At 45.9% G+C, this 17,668-nt stretch overlaps 1 protein-coding gene across 2 annotated transcripts in view; it reads left to right on the forward strand.

Annotated features, from left to right (window-relative positions):
- The window catches only part of FNDC3A (fibronectin type III domain containing 3A), a 1,256,364-nt gene that overhangs the window by 466,053 nt on the left and 772,643 nt on the right, over positions 1–17,668 (forward strand). The gene's annotated exons all lie outside the window — the stretch shown is intronic.

Below are 17,668 nucleotides of genomic sequence, written 5' to 3' on the forward strand. Positions count from 1 at the left end.
TACACGACTTCGGAGTGCTCTGGCAGGAGAGAGGTTTCATGACTTCTCATGGAACCAAGATTCAGCATGGTCTCCTTATTCAAGCTCTGTTAGATGCCATACACTTACCGACGTCCATTGCTATCATGAAATGCAAAGCACATACGAAAGTTACTGACATTATTTCCCAAGGTAACGATCTAGCAGATCGCACAGCCAAGCTTACAGCCCAGACTCCAGACATTCCAGTTAACATGACACATACTCCAGATCCGACTACATGTATGACAGTTAAGGACCCTACACAAGATGTCATAGATATCCAGTTACATGCTACTCCCGATGAAATCAAGAAATGGTCCGAACAAGGAGGGGTCCAGACAGATCAAGGATGGGTAACGAAGGGTAGAACCACATGGTTTCTCCCCGACTCTATGGTTCAGGTCATTATTAATACCGCACATAGTCCAGCACATTTAGGAGAAAAAGCTATGTTAGATAGTATCCAGAACATTTGGTTCAACAAGCATTTACGAGCTGCAGCTAAGCAGAAAGTCCGTACCTGTATGATATGTTGTCAGTTTAATCCAGGTAAAAGTGTCCCGGTGGAACAAGGTGGTTTCCAGCCTCCTGACCACCCTTTTGAAGTCCTCCAGATGGATTATATTCAGATGGAGCGATGTCGAGGTTTCAAGTATGTCCTTGTAGTTGTATGCGCTTTGTCCAGGTGGACAGAAGCATATCCAGTCCCAGATTACACAGCCGCGACCACTGCCAAGCAGTTGGTTCGTGAGTTCTTCCCCCGTTATGGACTCCCTAGAGTCGTATATTCTGATAACGGCCAGCCATTCTCATCTGAACTCATGAAGCACGTTTCCCTGTTATTAGGGTACCAGTGGAAGTTTCATTGTGTACGCCATCCTGAAGCAGCCGGTCTCGTTGAGAGACATAATCAAACCCTGAAAATCCGTATCGCCAAAGTCTGTCAAGAAAAAGGTGTGGACTGGCTAGTAGCTCTGCCACTCGCTTTATTTTATATGCGCATGGTCGCACATTCCAGATCAGGCCTGTCCCCGTATGAGGTCGTATTCGGCCGCCCCCCTAACATGTGGGGTACTCCTAGACCCCGAAGTATTACCGATGTTTCAAGTAATATGCTGACAGATTACCTAGCTTCCTTAATGTCTGCCCTCAACTCATGTCGTTCACAGGTTGCTGCCGCATTTCCAGACAATACCGAGGTGGCACCGCATGAAATCGTCCCAGGATCCATGGTGATGGTCCGCAACTTTGACAGATCAAGTCCGCTGGAGCCTCGTTGGAAAGAGCCCCGACAGGTCCTCCTCACCACCCGTACAGCCGTGAAGTTGGAAGGACGCAAGGGCTGGGTGCACCTTTCTCATGTTAAACTTTTTAATGGACTGAAACCCGTCTTTAAGAACATTTCCCAGGATTCAAAGGATTGCCAGAATATTGCTCTCAAGGACTGTCCCGCAAATGACATTGATTCAAAACCCCCCCTGTTAGAGAAAACTCCGCAGCAGGAGTATAAACAGAAACTACGGTCTAGTAAAATTAAGTCAGCCAGTTTGATTGTCTAAGTCCTCCCCTAGGTGAAACGGTTAGACTGTTTCTGACATGTATAAAATAGACCCCCATAGTGAGAGAGTTAGTCAAAACTCAATTCGATGTATCGTTTTTCTATGTTTCATATTGTTTTCCAGCCTTATGATTTCCTGCACCAGTTATGCATTTTACCTGTGTTTCCCAGTTTCACATGTAAATAAGTCTGCTAATGTTACAGTAGAGCACATGTTTAGTGATCTGCCTCCTCACGAGCTGTCCTACCGCCTCGCCATGCGTAATAACTCCTTTATCCGCATGTTACATTACTCACACCAGACCAGCAATGCCACTAATTGTTGGGTGTGTGGTCGACTCCCCCCTTTCCAGACGCCGAAGGGAGTCCTGCCACTTTTTCCTTATCCTTTTTCACATAATGGTTCGTGTGGAGCATGGTCCACGTTAACGTCATCCTCAACAGATATGTCTTTTCTTAACAGTACATGTTTCCCAGACAAGCAAGGTCTCCCTCACCGAACAGGTTTAGATCTAGAAAATGAAGTGTATAATTTAGGTAATTATTCGTCGAATTTTATGGTCCTGAATGTTCAGTCTGATACTACTCCAGACTTACCTGCTATTTCAGTACTACCAGTCAAAGGCGAATTATGTGTCCGAAATAAGGGTTCTGTACATGTAGGACATAGTGATTGTACTACTATTGTCAAGTATAGTGACAGTGGGAAATCTATCTTCAAAGCTTCACGTCATTCATATTTTATTTGTGGTCAAACCGCATATGTTCGTCTGCCCCTCGATTGGGAGGGAACCTGTTACATTGCCTTCCTACTGCCACCTGTTTTTCTAGCCCCACCTGATTATCATAGAAACACACATCTAGTACACATTAGACATAGAAGGGAGTCCCCGATTGTCGATTATACTGAAACTACTCTAGAACAATATACCGATTTCAATAAAGGTTTCTTCTTCTTTATAGGCCCTGTCCAGAATAGTAAGTTAATCCGTAGGTTAACCAGAACCCTCGAAGCTGTAGTAAATGAGACTGCCTCTGCTCTAGGTAACTTAACTGAAGAGCAATCTGCCATGAGATTTGTCGTTTTACAGAATCGTCTCGTCCTTGACGTCATACTGGCCGATAGGGGCGGGGCCTGTAGAGTCATCGGATCTAGTTGCTGCATTTTCATTCCAAATAACGCGCCGTCTGTTTATTCAGCTATAACCAGACTCCATAAAATTGCCCATCTGTTACACCAAGATCCAGGCACCTGGACATGGTCCGGTTGGTTCTGGAATATAATTTCCGCATGGGGATGGAAAATATTGTCCTTCCTAGGTATTGCAGTAGCGATCATATTCAGCTGCTGTCTCTGTATACAATGTGGCCCTGCGATTTGCGGCATTTGTGCTACCTCTTGTATCCCTAGTCCCAAGCCCCGTTCTAAATCCCGTTCCAGGATAATTCGAGACGAGCAAATGATACTGTATGAAATGATAGATGGTATCATGAATATTGATGTTTCCTGATGGAAACGTAGTGACAAGGAGGGAATGTGGAAAAGTAAATTTTGCCATGTTCTGTGTCCCTACGTGTCATCCATCATATGTTATGTGTGCATGATTAAATATGCATATGCATTCCCCATGTTTGATTAAAGACGCAATTACAGTTGTGTCCACCTCTAGTATGCCAGTTTCCAGTCCTCGTGAATACTACGAATATCAGATCAGGCCTATGTAAAGCTACGTTGCCACGTTTCTCAGTGTGCACGTTATTCCATTATAAAGTCCCCGTTTCTAGGCCTCAGAAGGGCCCGGACACCAGATTCAGCTCCTGTCTCCTGAAGCCTCGCTGAGGAGGGATACAGCCCCCACCTGTATCCTCGACCCTTCACTTACTTCCTGCCTCGCAGTGCCCGGCCCAGCCCGGCTCAGTCTCTGAGTCTGCCAAGAATATGTTATGAGTCCAGTTATCAGTTCAGTTCTCCTTCTCTGCATTCCTAAGCTACTGAACTGCATCAATAGTTTCCGTCATTGTCTAGCCTTCACGTCTCCACGTTAGAGAAATACTGTATTAATGGTCATTTAATATTCTTCATCACGCACTACATGTAGAATAATGCATGGTCCAGTCTCAGAATCAAGTTAGCCTTTCCCCTCCTGACTTCTAGTTCCTATCAACATGTTCTCTAAACATCAGATACTAGATACTGTTTAGGTACATGTCGCCCTGACTCTCCAGACTTCAGTCTCTGCTCCTAGCACAGAGTTCATAGCCCCCAGCTTCTCCTAGTGATACGTCATTGCTAGTTTGCGCGCACCACCAGGTTAGAGGTCCCGGCTCCTCAGGTAGCCCCCTCCATGGTTTCCGCCCCATTCATGACATATTCTGTTACGTTTGCATCACATGTCTATGTATACTCCCAGTTACACCTACTTTTGCCCTTATCTTTCGCGACTGCTACGCGTCACGCCTTCTGCTCCACCCACTGCTACGCCTACTGCAATGTAATGCTATGTGTTTGCGTTATGTATATATGCTCATGTATTGTTATTGAAAGTCAGCGCGCTCATCCCAGGTCGAGCCCCAGCAGCTGCTGGGCCCTGTCATCCTATTCCTATGCAGGTTGTCCTGTTCCTGTCCTTATGCTGTATTAAACCTGCAAAACTCCTACTACCTCGAATCTTGACTCTTATTTATTGAGCTATCTGTTATGATATATGTCTAGTCAAAAATAGGGTATTATTTATTTATTTACCACAGGATAACCCACTAATTCTCCCATTAATGGACAATAAGGCGCAGGCGCAAGCTCGGGTACACCACATACTGACTGGTTAGGACTTATACCCCGGGGATAAGTTTCTCACACTGCAACAGATGTGCAGGCCTACGCCCCATCAGCACTAGATATGCTGTTCCAGCTGCGGGCAGCTTGTAAACGTAACTCTGGAACATTTCCGAAGCCCTCACCGTAGAATCTGGAAGCAAATTGATCACACGACTTTACACCACCACACAAAAAGATGACCAGACTACTGTGCCGACTGCTCGCGCGGCATGGGAGTTGGATCTGGGGGGAGAACATAACCGATGAGCAATGGGACTTTAGCTATAGACAATTGGAACAGATGACCCCAAACTATCGTCTTAGACTAATACACTTTAAGTACGTCCACCGACTATGCAGAACTCCCATGCAACTTAGGTGGATGGGACTGCTCTCGGACGATAACTGTTGGAGGTGTGGGGCATCCCAAGCATCATTCATACACTTGGCATGGCAGTGCAGGCCAATAGCCACTTTCGGCTCCCAAATACTACACTATGTTGGAAATATAATGGGACAAACCTTGCCCTGCACACCAATGGTGGTGCTACTGGGAATCATGTCTAACATACCACCGAAGTTGAGGAATATTGTAGGACCCAGCTGACGTAGTACTGGGAGCTAATGCCGGCGCCCTAGAGACATATAGGAAGCGTTTGTGAGCTGGCTGAGCTCTGCAGAAATAGAAGAAACCTAGCACTAAAACATAACAGAGCTGAATGTTCCAAACTGAACTGGATCATGCGGGGCGACCTTCGATCACGATGTGCACGAGGCAGCCATGCCTGTAGACTATTCTCTGTTCTGTTAGACTAGATGTATAATTGCGCAGATAATGAAATACATTTTAGAACTGTACCATGCTTAACAACGCTGGAAGAGGAGTAACATTGAAATCATATAAATTGCAAATTTCCAAATGCTACCTGACAGATTTGTATGTAACGCATCATTGCTTAAGAAATGCTACTGTTTGTAATCTTGTCTAAAATACCAATAAAAAAACATAAGGAAATGGTTCCCAGCAAATGCTGCAGAAGTTACCCTTGTTTACATTCTGGGACATGATTTAAAGTATTACCACCATCACCTCATTTGCCCACATTGGCAGTTAAAGTAGTTCACAGGTTGGTGGTGTCACTTCTTTTTTATGGCCCTATTGACTTCTCAACTTTAACCTGTGATATTTTTGAAAATGTTAAATCTACTACTTGATGATTGTGATCATTCCATGTGCTCAGGATTATTTTAAATCGTCTGCAGTAATAGAAATCTGACATTTGAATGAAGGTATAGTCTATTGCAGTGCTGGAACCTGTTGTTGTGTAGGGATTTGCATTGGTTGACAGCGTTTGAATTTGCCGTTCATGAGTTTGAGCCATAATTTGTTAAAGAACTCATATATCTTTGTCTTGTGAGGAGTAATGATGTGGCAATGTGATCTAGGTTGGCATGTGGAGGTAGGTATATCATGCTAGAGAAGATTCGCAGACTAGTCCCTCTAAAAATACAGATTAGAATTGAAGTCTCCACAAGATGCTTAAAACTTGGCTTTTCCCCAAATGATGTCACCTCAGCTTTATTTGGCTCTGCCCATAGCGCTGGGATGCCCTCGGGTAACCTCACGCTTTATAAATATCGTTTTCATTTCAAGTCTCCAGTTACAATTGTGGCAGCATCCATTAATTATTATTATTTTTTTTTTATGGAGTTTTATATAGCGCAAACTTGACCCGGTATCAGAGCGCTTTACATAGCACCAGTTGCGTTACATGAGAACACATTCATTTTTGTTAGGCACAGGGAGATTAAGGGATTTGCCCAGAATCACAGGATGGCCAGCGTCATTGCTGAGACTCTAACCCGGTTCCCCAGATTCGAGGTCGATCGCCCTAACCGTTAGGCCAACTCCTCTCCCCTTATGTGAACTGCTGTCTTCTATAGTACATATTGCTGAGTCCAAACAAGCTTTTCTATCAACAATAACAGGATTGACGGCCAAAGGTTTGTTTGAAAAGCTACGTTTTTAGTATTTATCGACACATGGCATGACTACCACCTAATCTGAAGGTTTATAAACTCTTGTGCCACGTAGACAAGATCATCATGGTAAGAGATTTCCTGTCAAAATAATACAGGGATAGCAAGGAGCCACTGGTTTTTTCGTAAAGATATCTTGTAGTGGTCCCTTTGCAGCACGTTTGTTGAAGTTATATTGGGACTATGCTGCTTTTAATTTTTTTAAAAGACCTTTATTGTATTTTCTTCAGGGTCATACATTACATAATTATACTAAGCATGATTGCATTAATGTCAGGCAGTAGTCACATCAATAAGCATGATAGCATTAATGTCAGTCAATAGTCACATTAATAGTCCAATAACCTGATTATTTCACGTTGTACAGTAATGTAACATTGCAGTTGAGGATCTTTTAATAAATTAAGAAATCAACAGTTTAGCAATTGAGGTAATCCCACAAAACCAACACAAATCTGGATGATCAAGGAACCTTGATAAATACTTGTGAAGTAGGATGAGAAGGGGGACAATCGCCTAAAATGCACATGTAACATTGTACTGGTACTCATTTCTTACTAGCCTGAAGATGTGTGACTCCAACTCGAGGCGAAATATAAGTGTTGGATTGCAAACCTGTAATATAGACATTCATACTAATATTATAAAGAGAGAGCTCAAACCTTTGATGCAGGTAATCTCAGTAACCACAGCACCAATCACAACACCCAATACAGCGTTGGAAAGGGCAGTTGCAGCAGAAGGACATAGGCTATGCAGATGGCCACCATATACATTTTTTTAAATTGTTTTTATTAACTTTTCAAGAAACAATGGTGTTCATCACAATCATACAGTGCAAGACATACAATTGTACCGTAGGACACCATATACATTTAAAAGGTAAAAGAACCGTGCCAGCAAAGTAGTCCCTTGTGGGCGTGTCTGCGTTGTGCTGGGGGCGTGACTAATACTGGGGGCGTGTGGTACGGCCATCACATCGTGGGCTGTGGGCGTGTGCTGGGGGCGTGACAAACGCTGGGGGCGTGACAAACGCTGGTGGCGTGTGTCCGCCCTTCATGCCATGTGAGTCGTACATACAAGCGCCAATTATGTTGCTGCTCAGCATTAAGGGGCACGCTGGGGGCGTGACACGCTGGGGGCATGAGAAACACTGGGGGCGTGTGTTACGTTCCGCCCTTCATGCCATGGGGGTCGTACACTAATCAGAAGATCGTCTGCTGTGACCGTGTGCTGGGGGCATGACAAACGCGTTCAGCTGGAGGCCTGGTAAGTAACATTACTGCAGCCTCTCCTGCGCGCTGTTACTGAACTCTCTCATTCAACGAAATTAGACGCGCCTGCTACCATCAACCAGGGCTCTAGCCGGGCTCAGGCGGCGGATCAGTACACTAATTACACGCTCCTGATAACATCAACCAGGGCAGCAGCTGGGCCTCAAGCGGGGGAACACGCGCCTGCTAACGTCAAACAGGCCTGCATCTGGGCCTCAAGCGGGGGAACACGCAAATGAGCGTGTCTGCGGGGACAATTACTGCAGCCTCTCCTACTCGCTGTCACTGAACTCTCATTAAACAGATTTACACGCGGCTGATAACTCTCTCATTCAACGACATTACACGCGCCTGCTAACATCAACCAGGGCTCTAGCCGGGCTCAGGCGGCGGATCACTACACCAATTACACGCGCCTGCTAACATCAACCAGGGCTGCAGCTGGCCCTTCTCCGTCCCTATTCTAATGAAACAAAAAATGTTGTCTACCGCGAGATCTTAAAATAAATTGCTTTTGCCAAACACACACATTACAAACATTCTATTTCATACCCGGACAACGTCGGGACGGGCTGCTAGTGTAAGAATAGTAATGGTCTGGTATAGCGTGACTAACTGTTGATGCATTTGAACAGATGAACCAGACTATTGAACGTAGGCTTCTATGTATAAACACTCACATTCAAAATATACTTATATAATCGTACACCCATGTACATATTTATTCATCATGGAAAGAGCAGTGAGGTCCCGATTTCCATACAAGAAAGCTTTGATGGTTTGGGACTAGTACCAACAACACAGTGTGTCGTTTTACGCCTACCATCTAAACCGCTTCTTCACAAATCGGACAAGGGCTCGAAATTGCTTCGGTTGTATTCCTTCTGCTTTTGGAGCAGTATGTTATTTTATGGAATTCTGAGAGTACTCCTACGACTGCAATTGTAGTTTTCCAGGAGCACTCCCATGTGTAACATTAATGCATGCACGTGAACAACTCTACTTATTGAGGTTTTCTACACAGTGCATTAATTCTTTTATCTTTATTTCTTCTCTCTACCGGAAAATCATTGTTCTCCTTGGAGAATAGTTTTGCTCCTTCTTCTGCTGCAGTACATTTAAGTAGGTTTCCGAAAAAGGAAATGATGTGCAAATGATTGGTAAATGGCCATAAGCAGGAGTTAGTCGATTGTCACGAGTAGGATTGGCACATTTATTTTTTTCTTTATTTTATTTTTTGGCAGTGGTAACTGGATGCAAAATACCAGCCAGGTCTGCCTGTTTCTGCTGGTTTTGTATCTGCCTGCCCTTAAGTAAGAAACAAAACAGTATGGTGACATTAATTCTGCGTTATCTGATGCTAACAGTAGTGATACAAACGCAGTGCTTAGGAAGTTGCCATGCCGTAGCAGAAGGAGCTTCAAGAGAGGCCAGACAGAGGTACTGCTGCTCCTGCTCCATAGCTTCTGCTCCCACTTGTGCTCCTGTTCCTGCGCCCTGACTTGCTTTCCCCATGACTAGCAAGGGATAGTAAAGGTGGTAGCCAGGCAGTCTGGGTAGTTTGGGGTGCTACACCGAGCAGCATTGGGGCATACCAGAGTATCAGAGCGGCAGGGCACTGAACTGACCTTGAGTGGCAGCAAGGGGCTGCAGAGTCGCGGTGCACTAGGCAAGGAGGCCAGAACCCTAGGATGCGCAGGTGGCCAGCTTAGTGGTAAGTAAATGTAAATGTAGCCGTACTTGTAAAGCACACTGATATTCCTGAGTGTCCTGGCGCTGTACTCATACCGCTAGGCAACCCTTCCTGGTTTTTCCCAGTGAAATGTCCACTCCTGGGCATCCCCAGGGTGCAACCAGGCATCCCTAGCGCTGTAGGGGGCTGTTGTGGAGACTAAGCAAGCTATTGCCCAGAGTTGCAGAGTGGGACCCATGCTTAGAGTAGGCACCGAGGCGAGAAATCAGGTCCGAGGAATTATGAGCCCAAGATCCGCCGAGACCAGCCAAGGCAGGAATTGAACCCTGGTCCCGGGCCAGACCTCTGTATCAGGGTCTGGCGCTCTAACCATTGAGCCACACTTCTCCACATATTGAGCCACACTTCTCCACTCGCAGGGGCGACTCGCAACTGGGTTCGATGCCACATGTGGCAGCACACTTTACCCTCTTCACCACTCCTCACCACTGCTTCTACTTACTGTTTGGCCTGAGTTTTTTTTCATTTGTACCAGAACCAGTCTGCCCTGCCTCACAGCGATCGCAGCTCCGCTCCCACAGATGTAGCTCACCCTGTCCTTCCCACTCTCCCGCTGCACCTACAAAACCATACCAGCACCAGAAAATAGGACCTCAGTGAGTTGGATCTCTTGTGCTGTTGCACCTTTAGCGAAATACTAACCAACAACTCTGCTCTAATCACTGCAGGATACTGTTCCTGAAGTATTTTGGGCCATCGTATCTATTCCTTACAGACTAGAAAGTCCATCTTGTTTATTTATCACATCCTTGGATTGACATTTTTCTTGGATTATGCTGCCCCCCGCAGCCACCAAGTGCTTAATTGTCCCACTGATACTAGTCAAACTGGCACCGAGATTGAAAAAGAACCAGAAAGGCCAGTGGCTGCAGCAGCACTATAAGCCCCACTGCACGCTTCTACAAAAGTGGAAACCTTTGTATAAAACAGTTAACATCAGGCATAAACAGTAGCTACTCAAGAAAGGCTCACTAACAAGTGACAATAAGATACAGACACAGACACAGACAAACGTCCTAAGTGTGCACAACAGCCAGCTGCATTATTTGAAGGACAAGTAAAGTCCAAAGAGATGCCCGGGAGATTTTGCACACAATCAAGAACTACTTTCCTAACATTAATAAGCTTCCACCCTGCACACCCAGCCAAACCTCAGAGTGTACAACTATACAAAAATGCAAGCTGCCCACTCACATCAATCTCAGGTCATGGATGTGGCTTGCTCTCCGTACAGGAAATATCCAATACTTCAAACACTGAACCTTCGTCCACATCAGAGTTAACTGTTTGCCCACCTCAGGGTTCCGGCCTGGGATCGCTGAAAATCAACAAGTTCATGCTAGGATTATTAGGATACCAGTAGGGTACAAGATAGAGGTGAAAGCACAACTTCATCAAGTTTCTGGGATGGCCGAGCTCAGGATGACCCATATGCCGGTCTCACCACTACACAACCAATCACAAACAAATGAAAGAGAGTCATATCGAAGGAACTCTGCAAGCTTCTTACATAATGTCTATGACAAGAAGTATTAGGAGTGACTGAACTTTCATCGACAAGCACAATCCCTTCAGGTTAGGAAGCCAGGTCTACTGGGGAAAACTCAATGAAGGTCACCCTACTATCAATCAACTCAACAATCTTAGCTGTTACAAACGTTCCAACTTGGCATTCACATAAACTAGAACTCCAATGAACCTGGAAGTCAAGCTAAGCGCACACCGTAAATCTGTCCGAAGCAAGATCTGCACTTGTACTCCAATAGTGAGTAAGCCATGCACCCTGCCGAATTTCCTTTAAATTCTTGTAGACTACAATAATGGATAAGCTATGCACCCAATCGAATTTCCTTTAAGTTCTTAAAGATAATCTTAAAAACAAGCACTCCTTAAAAGGTGATCTTAAACCAGCAGTCCCTGGCATCAAAACACCTCAAGTGGTCACTGGTGGCCCAGGGGTGCTGGGTCTTGGTCAGAAGCAGCGACCCAGCCTGCCTCGACTGCCAATCCAGCATTGAGAAACAGTAACATCGAATTGGCAGGGGGAACTCAATCAAACATCAGAGGTACCACAACTGGCTGTTGAACCTCTATCCAGAAGACAGGGGAAAAGGCTCAAGAAAAATAAGACAAACCCGACAAGATTAAATGGTTGGTACCTGCTTTTAAATGAGCCCTTAGACCCAACAATAATGGCTCCCCCTGAGCCAAAACTGTCTTCAATGTCCTGCGTGGCCGAAACCACCCTCCCACCCAACCAAGTTGTTTCCAAAATTTTGCGAGTCCCAAAATAGATAATCTTCTCTGACCGGGACTATTCTTCCCCTGGAAAACACCACCACACAAGTACCAGAAATTCAAGAAATGCTCCTGCTACTGTTCCGGTACCTCAACTTCTTATGACTACAGCAGGCACCTCATATAAAACCAAGGAGGTCTCAAATAATTTAAACCATTCTAACTATCTTAACCCCTCACAAGGGTTGGAAGGTATGGCCATCAGCGAATGCCCTTCCTGACGTCTGAAAATACTATTGGCCGGCACAACTGGCTGTCATTAACCAATGGATTCACCACCCAGACAACAAACTGGTATATCATATTGACCGTCAGGTTCTGCATCAGGGGGATATCTGAGAGCGCTCTATACCAACCCGCGCCACATGCCTCTTCAGGGGCTCACAGCTATCATGGTCCGAATCGGACTCCATACTTAAATCACTGGGCTGGGGGGGACAAGATAACTCAAGTCACTCCACTGTGGGAGTCAGGGAAACTGAGCACACTGGTGAGACAACCTGGTTTTGACAATTCAGATCTTATAGACCTCTCCAAAGTTGGGCTCCTGTGTAGTCCCTTTTTCTTGCTTACAACAGGATTGCAAGCAGGCGCCATATGAGACCTTTTGAGACCTACCATAAAAGACACACTTTAGGCAGCCATACCCCAGGGAACGGACCTCCCGGGGTCGCCACCCCTAGAGGGTAGGCTGCTTAATGATCACTTGTATCGTAAGGCAATTTCTCTCACTTATAGGAAGTTGATCAACAACACACCGAACACACTCCTACATTTGCGGGAAAAGTGGAATCAAAACATGGGAGTGTTGGAGAACTATTAATGGCCGGACTCTATGGCTTCCCTTAGGGAGGTGGCCATTAAGGCCGGGTTTGTAGGAGTTTGCAGCAACTATACAGGCATTAGCGCTTGTGGCATAGGAGTCGAGGAGCAGATGGGGGAAATCTGTGATAATAGTCTTGGAGAATACTATGTAATTAGTAATGAAAGACATAGGCATTGAGATAGAAATCTGCTGTCGGTCTTGAACTGAATATTCCTGTTGGTATGGCTCTGAGTTATCTCTCGCAGAGTAATAGTCCTCCTGATACTAGTCGTCATCATCCTCAAAGTCCTGGCACTTGACATATAGTTGGGATGGACTACTAGCTACTCCTAAGGGACCTTCAGCCATAGGTGGATAGGACAACACCTTCCTCGGAGAGGTGTGAGCTGGCAGATTTGTGACTGCAGATGATTTATCTTTTACAAAGATCAAAGACAATGGAGGAAATGTCATTTTTGCAGGGGTTTTTGGTGTTGACATTGACTGTTTTGTCATCAGTGTTCTCTTAGTCGACGGTAAGTTTGTCGTCAACAGTATCATCGATGGTGTCATTGTAGATGGGAGCGTTAATGGTATCGCTGTTGACAGTATCATCGTCAATGAGCCCATTGTGTCGAGAGCAACTGTGATTGCGCCAGCTAGGACTGTGTCGTTGACTATAAGTTGAGGTGAGACGTTGTCGACAGAGTCTTGGTCGGCTGGCGTTGTAGTATCCTCGTTGGTATGATCGTTGTGGATACAGTGGTGACAAGGACATAATCATAGGAGATGTTGTTGTTAATGTAGACAAGATTGTCGTCGACAAGAATACACCTGCACAGCTCTACGATTTCTTCATAGATTTTTTTTTTTGCATCGAAGGCACTGACTGTGAACCACATTTGGGAAGTTCTATTTTAAGGGAAGAAGTGGTAGGCACTTAATGAACCTTTTCTTAGGAAATCTTTCCCTACTTGGAGGAGGAAAGAAGGTCCTCATGCCTCTTTTCGTGCCCAGAAGTAGTATGTTTGGAATTTTTAATGGCTTTTCATCCACCTTTGGATGTTGTTAAAGGGGTCTTAGCCAATTATTTAAAGACAAGTTTACACATTTTTATCCTATTCTCTTACAGAACAAGAATTTTATCCTTTATACAGCGGAGATTATACATTATATTTAGAAATGTATTACGTGATTAAGGAAACCTAATCACTCCCAACGCCCTTCTGCTAGCACTGTTATAATTGGGCTCTAAATATTGGACAAAGTTCTTCTCCCCCATAGTGCCTGCAAATGCCTGATCTGTGAGTGACTCTGCATTAAGCCGCCACAGGGGCACTCGGGGGCGATGACGCTCCCGGGAATACTCGGCCAGCAACTGTGAAGGATCCGAGATATTGCGGGCCAAATTACGGATATCCTATATCTTATGTGCAGCGGGTGCAGAAATAAAGAGATACTCCAGACGGCTATACATACCTAATGCAGAAGACTAACAGGAATATGCGTTAAAGTGTGGATTTTGGATTCGCCAGATGTCTATAAAACTCTAGCTATGGATAGTCTAGCCAAGTGCATAGATCATGTGGGGTTTAGTGTCGGAGCGTGGAGGAACCCTGTCCATCAGGCCATCAAACATGCAGTTAATATCTTCAAGAATTACATCTGACATCGAGGAGACTTGGGCGTCCGCAACCTCCCTACCATAAAAAGCTAAATCATCAATATTGGGGGCATAAATATTGACTAGACAGAGATCATGAGCATAAAGGGAACCCTCTAATATGACGTACCTCCCTTCCCCATCAAGAGCCACTCGGTCTGTTTAGACGGCACCACAGAGCCTCCTATATTAGGGCCCCCCTGGCATAGCTGGAATATCACGTGGCTTAGATCTATCTCCTCCAGCGCCTCCGAAGTCTTTTGACATAGTCCCCTCACAGGTGCGTCTCTTGTAACAAGGCTAACGATGTATTGCACCTGCAGAGGTAAGCATGCACACTACTCCTCTTTGCTTGGGCTATTCACACCTAGCACATTCCAAGACCACATTTTATACGTGGTATCACCAGACACACTGTAGAGGAAATTGTGATAAGACTAGCTCCACCATAGAATGGCATGCCTCAGGAACAAGCTGACCAGTTCTATAACATTTGGAATCTCTACCCCCTTCTAACCCTAACTGTAACAACATAGCAAGAAACAACAATATGAAAGCCCCCCCGCCCCCAACTCCCACCCTTGGGCAGTAGTCAGGTCTCTCCCCCCCCACCCCACCAAAACCAGTGGGGTAGAGGAGGCATAACCCACACCAAGCACCCTCCCAAACTACAAGAAGTCAACTAAAAGAAAAAAACGTAACTACAGTTGCTGTAGCTTCAGTCCAGGGATCACAGACTCACTCAGATCATGAGCCCACATGAAGCTCAGCAATCCTCTAAGGGCTAGCCCCCGGACCACCACTAAACAAAAGTAGTAGTGCATCCAAACTGGCAACATTGTAAACAGAGGAATAAAAAACATATAGATAGAACAGTCAGTGTTGTTGTTATCAGCATTGACAGACCCCAAAGAAACTTAGGATATTCTGCAAAGCACTCTAGAATTCGCTGGTCATTACAGATCACATCAACACCCTAATCATAGGGAGCATCAGTGTCTAACAAGCATCTAAACCTCTTTCATCCAGTTCCAACCACATTGCTCTGGGTTTCATGCACCATGCACAATGGCGAGAAGGAGTTCTGTATGGCCAAATGCTCTGAGTCTGCCCGCAGAGTTCCGTCTGGACAAACCAGGATAAAATCGCGCCTCGTCGACTCTGCAGATCGTGGAATATCAACCGGTATGAGGCATTGCCAAACCGATCTACACCCCCCTCTTCGCCTCTATTCTCTTCATTCCAACGGTTGCTGCTCCATTCCTATTCCCAAGGACTACAACCAATGTGCAGCCTTCCGAGGGAACTCTTAGAAATACACTTTACTCTTGTACTGGACTCGGAGCTTTGCAGGGAAGAGCAAACTGTATTTAATATTATGTTCATGTAACTGTTTCTTAATAGCCAGGAATGATTTCCGGAGATCTTGCACTTTCCTTGTGCAATCAGGAAAGATTTGATTTTCTTTATCTCCATACACATGGGAGCCATGCGCACGAACATGGTACAGAGCAGTGTCCCTGTCCCTGTAATTGAGGAACCTGGCAAAAGGAGCACACTGCTACACACTAGGGGCAGGGACAGGGGACAGGCACCAGGGCCCAGTGCGCTCATTCATTGGAGAAAAATATAGAGACCCTCAGGTTTAAGCTCCATGGATATCCAACTTTGTAGAAAAAGTTCTGCTTTCGGGCCCTCCTCTTGCTCAAGAAACCCGAGGAAATACAGGTTATTGCGCCTGGAGCACCCTTCTGCACCCTCCAGGTGCTCTTCTACAGATGTTGCGCTACATTTTAGGCCTTCTACTGTTGCCTGGAGCCCCTTAACCGACTGCAGTAAAGTGGTGATCTCACCCTTATTAGCCGTTACTCTGTCCACCACTTTACGCAAATCCAAAAAGAGATGGTTAATGTCTTTGGCCATAGCATCCATCACCCTAGAGTCGCGTATGGCCACCAGGATATTAGGGGTGTTCTGCGCAGGGTCCCGGGGCTCGTGGTCTGTCTGGGCCCCCTGTTCCTCCGTCTTGAGGCACGGGCCTGGGAAAGTGTACTGCACAATTTTATTGGTCTGACCACCTCACAACTTAATCCTGCACCATTCTGTGCCCCGATGTAGGGTAGCACAACCCTCCGGAGATAAGTAGGCAATGAAAGGCTGAAACAGCTTCAGGCATAAATGTTCAGGGAGGAGAACCCTTCCGTTGTCCCCAACCAGGTGTCTGCACCACCGAGAGGGAGCGTAGTGGCAGAGGGCCAAGCACAGAAACACAGGCATGATTCCTCCCAATAGACGAGCGAGGAGCAGGTCGTGGGGGGGCAGTTGCATTCAGATCTCTAAGCCGCCTCCCTGGCCCTACAGCAGTCCACTGACACCTCGCGTTGCCCCCTCCCCCCACTCCTCGGGGCCTGCACAAGTGGTGTCAGCAGGTCCCCTCTCACACCAACGGCACGGGGGGAGGGGTAGCACCTTTTACCAGCTTCCGAAGGACTCCGGTCTCAGGCCCCTCACCTCACATTGACGATGCCGTCCACAGGATCTTCCAAGAGGGCACCACCATTTTGAAAGGCTTTGGTCACCACGTCCCGTTCTCTGCCGCCTCCAGGCAGGGTGCCTCACTGTAGTGGGCTGTCACTGTCTTGGAGCCGGCACTTCGTAGCACTGTAGCACTGCAGCAATACAGTAGGGGAGGTCTTTGCTCATACCTCTGTAGCCAGCAGGGCCGCAACGCAGGCCGTCCACTGCCCGGGGCTACCCAGGTTTCTTACAATCAGTTTTGCAGTAGCGCCCTTATCTTGGTCCATACCGAACTTTTGGAGGACAGAGCAAATCCCTCAATGTCCCACACCCTCTGCAGTGCCAGCTAGGGACAGAGTAACTGGGATGGAACAGAATAAGGCAGGATAATAGTCTCCTTTGTGGGAGCTGTCTCAGGACACGTCTAGCTGGCCATTTTGCCTGCACTACCCCTACGTACCTGGCCCCCTTTGGAACATTTGTCATTACAATTCCTATTGCCATCAGGCCACAACTGTGCTCAAGCCTTTATTCGTAAACGTGGCTGCAGCGCAGTAATTTTTATAGGGTTTTAACTAATCTGAGTTTTAGTATCTATGCCACTAGGAGCAGTTTTATATTGATTTTCACCACCTTGGGCTTTCTCGTTTGAATGCATTTATCTTGATTCTGTTTCCATAATTTGTTTTCATTTTGAATGTATTTGTACCAATTGCAAATAATTGACACAAATAAATACACTGAAATGCATGCAGAATTCCTTGTTCCACGCAGTACACAATGCATAGAATGAGTCATTCTTGAGTTTTCCGGCATGGTGTTCTAAGAATGTTAAGCATGTTATGTTCTGTTGCTAAGTACATGGAATATTTGGATTCAATATGACTGGTGGTTGGGAGGAAGAGATAGCAGCAGAGGCTTGCT

Source organism: Lissotriton helveticus, chromosome 8 (genome assembly GCF_964261635.1).
Source record: "Lissotriton helveticus chromosome 8, aLisHel1.1, whole genome shotgun sequence".
Taxonomy (NCBI): domain Eukaryota; kingdom Metazoa; phylum Chordata; class Amphibia; order Caudata; family Salamandridae; genus Lissotriton; species Lissotriton helveticus.